Genomic DNA, 4,703 nt, shown 5'->3' with positions numbered 1-4,703 from the left:
TGGTAAGGGTCTTGATGAAGTAGCTACAAATAAGGGTATTATGAAGTAGCTATCTACTACAGATAAGGGTCTTGATGAAGTAGCTATCTACTACAGATAAGGGTCTTGATAAAGTAGCTATCTACTACAGATAAGGGTATTATGAAGTAGCTATCTACTACAGATAAGGGTCTTGATGAAGTAGCTATCTACTACTGATAAGGGTATTGATGAAGTAGCTATCTACTACAGATAAGGGTCTTGATGAAGTAGCTATCTGCTACTGATAAGGGTATTATGAAGTAGCTATCTACTACTGATAAGGGTATTATGAAGTAGCTATCTACTACAGATAAGGGTATTGATGAAGTTGCTACCCAGCAAACACAAAAACGTTTTAAAAACGTTTTAAATAAGTTATATTTTGGCTTTTGGTTTAGGTAAAAACGTTTTAATAACATTAAAATGTCGGGTTATATAAAGGTCATGATAACGTTTTATGTTTTGTATGAAAACACACTACAACAACATTTTAAAAATGTTTTCAAAATGTTATTGTAAACTATTTTTGCAAATATTTTATGCTAAATATTTTGTCAACATTTAAATAACATTATGTTAAAATATTTGTACCCAGCAAACACAAAAATGTTCTTAAAATGTTTTTTTCGAAACATTTTAATAACATTTAAATGTCGAGTTATATAAAGGTCACGAAAACGTTTTTAAAACGTTATTGCAAATATTTTGGGCAAACATTTTTCGCAAAATATTTTTCAACTCCCCAAAATAACATTCTGTTTAGAATGTTTTGTATCAAGTTTTCAAAATGTTTTTTGGAACGTTATTAAAACGTTTTTATACCCTTTATATAACCCAACATTTAAACATTTTCTGTAAAACATTTTAAGTTTGCTGGGCAGTAGATTATCAAAAATGTTTTTTTAATGTTATGAAAACGTTTTATACCCTTAATATACCCTTTATATAACCCGACATTTAAACGTTTTCTGCCAACCTTTTATAACCTTTTGCGAATGATGCCGAAAACGTTTTGTGTTTGCTGGGTATCTACTACAGATAAGGGTCTTGATGAAGTAGCTATCTACTACAGATAAGGGCATTGATGAAGTAGCTATCTACTACTGATAAGGGTATTGATGAAGTAGCTATCTACTACTGATAAGGGTATTGATGAAGTAGCTATCTACTACAGATAAGGGTCTTGATGATGAAGTAGCTATCTACTACAGATAATGGTATTGATGAAATAGATATCTACTACTGATAAGGGTATTGATGAAGTAGATATCTACTACAGATAAGGGTATTGATGAAGTAGCTATCTACTACTGATAAGGGTATTGATGAAGTAGCTATCTACTACAGATAAGGGTCTTGATGAAGTAGCTATCTACTACAGATAATGGTATTGATGAAGTAGATATCTACTACTGATAAGGGTATTGATGAAGTAGCTATCTACTACTGATAAGGGTTTTATGAAGTAGCTATCTACTATACTGATAAGCGTATTATGAAGTAGCTATCTACTACTGATAAGGGTATTAATGAAGTAGCTATCTACTACATGTACAGATAAGGGTATTGATGAAGTAGCTATCTACTACTGATAAGGGTATTGATGAAGTAGGTATCTACTACAGATAAGGGTCTTGATGAAGTAGATATCTACTACAGATAAGGGTATTGATGAAGTAGCTATCTACTACTGATAAGGGTATTGATGAAGTAGGTACCCAGCAAACACAAAACGTTTTCGACATCATTCGCAAAAGGTTATAAAAGGTTGTCAGAAAATGTTTAAATGTCGGGTTATATAAAGGATATATTAAGGGTATAAAACGTTTTCATAACATTTAAAAACATTTTTTGATAATCTACTGCCCAACAAACACCAAATGTTTTACAGAAAACGTTTAAATGTCGGGTTATATAAAGGGTATAAAACGTTTTAATAACATTCCAAAAACATTTTTGAAAACTTGATACAAAACATTCTAAACAGAATGTTATTTTAGTGTTGAAAAAATATTTTGCGAAAAATGTTTGCCCAAAATATTTGCAATCACGTTTTAAAAACGTTTTCATGACCTTTATATAACCCGACATTTAAATGTTATTAAAACGTTTTGAATAAAACATTTTAAGAACATTTCTGTGTTTGCTGAGTGCAAATATTTTAACATAATGTTATTTAAGTGTTGACAAAATATTTGGCAAAAAACGTTTACGTAATAGCTTACAATAACATTTTTAAAAACATTTAAAAAATATTATTGTAGTGTGTTTTCATATCAAACGTTTTAAAACGTTTTCATGACCTTTATATAACCCGACATTTTAATGTTATTAAAACGTTTTTACCTAAACCAAAAGCCAAAATATAACTTATTTATAACGTTTTTAAAACGTTTTTGTGTTTGCTGGGTATCTACTACAGATAAGGGTATTGATGAAGTAGCTATCTACTACTGATAAGGGTATTGATGAAGTAGCTATCTACTACAGATAAGGGTCTTGATGAAGTAGATATCTACTACAGATAATGGTCTTGATGAAGTAGCTATCTACTACTGATAAGGATATTATGAAGTAGCTATCTACTACAGATAAGGGTCTTGATGAAGTAGCTATTTACTACTGATAAGGGTATTGATGAAGTAGCTATCTACTACAGATAAGGGTCTTGATGAAGTAGCTATCTACTACAGATAAGGGTCTTGATGAAGTAGCTATCTACTACTGATAAGGGTATTATGAAGTAGCTATCTACTACAGATAAGGGTCTTGATGAAGTAGCTATCTACTACAGATAAGGTTCTTGATGAAGTAGCTATCTACTACTGATAAGGGTCTTGATGAAGTAGCTATCTACTACTGATAAGGGTGTTGATGAAGTAGCTATCTACTACAGATAAGGGTCTTGATGAAGTAGCTATCTACTATACAGATAAGGGTCTTGATGAAGTAGCTATCTACTACTGATAAGGGTATTATGAAGTAGCTATCTACTACTGATAAGGGTATTATGAAGTAGCTATCTACTACTGATAAGGGTATTATGAAGTAGCTATAGTACTGGTAAGGGTCTTGATGAAGTAGCTATCTACTACAGATAAGGGTATTATGAAGTAGCTATCTACTACAGATAAGGGTCTTGATGAAGTAGCTATCTACTACTGATAAGGGTATTGATGAAGTTATCTACTACAGATAAGGGTCTTGATGAAGTAGCTATCTACTACTGATAAGGGTATTATGAAGTAGCTATCTACTATACTGATAAGGGTATTATGAAGTACCGGTAGCTATCTACTACTGATAAGGGTATTAATGAAGTAACTATCTACTACATGTACAGATAAGGGTATTGATGAAGTAGATATCTACTACAGATAAGGGTATTGATGAAGTAGCTATCTACTGCTGATAAGGGTATTGATGAAGTAGCTATCTACTGCCGATGTCAGTAATGATGTTGATATTGGTATTGATGAAGTAGCTATCTACTGCCGATGTCAGTAATGATGTTGATATTGGTATTGATGAAGTAGCTATCTACTGCCGATGTCAGTAATGATGTTGATATTGGTATTGATGAAGTAGCTATCTACTGCCGATGTCAGTAATGATGTTGATATTGGTATTGATGAAGTAGCTATCTACTGCCGATGTCAGTAATGATGTTGATATTGGTATTGATGAAGTAGCTATCTACTGCCGATGTCAGTAATGATGTTGATATTGGTATTGATGAAGTAGCTATCTACTGCTGATGTCAGTAATGATGTTGATATTGGTATTGATGAAGTAGCTATCTACTGCTGATGTCAGTAATGATGTTGATATTGGTATTGATGAAGTAGCTATCTACTGCTGATGTCAGTAATGATGTTGATATTGGTATTGATGAAGTAGCTATCTACTGCTGATGTCAGTAATGATGTTGATATTGGTATTGATGAAGTAGCTATCTACTGCTGATGTCAGTAATGATGTTGATATTGGTATTGATGAAGTAGCTATCTGCTGCTGATATTAAAGTATTAATGAGGTCCGTCCACCCATAGAACAGGGATTTTTTTGTCGCCAAATTGCAAAACTGATTAGTAGATACATACTGCTGATCGATATTGATATGCAGAAGCTATCTAATGCTGGTATTAGTATTGATGTAATAGCTAGTGTGCTGCGCTGCTGATATGATATGGGTATTGATGAAGTACCAATCTGCTGTTAATATCAGCATTGATAAAGTAGCTACCTACTGCTTATATCAGTATTGATGAAGTAGTATGGCAAAAGAAAAAAAAGAAGCTTGTGAAGATTCTGCGGGTATCAGTATAGGTGAAATAGTTCTTCTGTTGATTTGGTGAAACAGTTATCCACTTCTGATAAGGGTATTGATGAAGTAGTTATCTGCCAGTGGCGTAGCCAGCGGGGGCGGTGCCCCCCCCCCCGCTCGTCTTGGCCGTCGGTACACGGAAGGGTGAATTGTGAATTATACATAAAAATTTAGTGTTTTTATGTTGCTCCTTATTTTTTTTTTTTGCTCTTCACTTCAAACCATGCAAAAAAATTGGGTCAACAAATCACAACTTCCGTCTGTAAAAATATTTCCGTTGGTACATTTACAAGTTGTGCCCCTCCGGTTCAAAAATCCTGGCTACGCCACTGCTATCTGCTACTGATAAAGGTAT

The sequence above is a fragment of the Amphiura filiformis genome, chromosome 7 (assembly GCF_039555335.1).
Source record: "Amphiura filiformis chromosome 7, Afil_fr2py, whole genome shotgun sequence".
Taxonomy (NCBI): Eukaryota; Metazoa; Echinodermata; class Ophiuroidea; order Amphilepidida; family Amphiuridae; genus Amphiura; species Amphiura filiformis.
The sequence above is the reverse complement of the archived record's forward strand: the minus strand, read 5'-3'. Positions refer to the sequence as shown.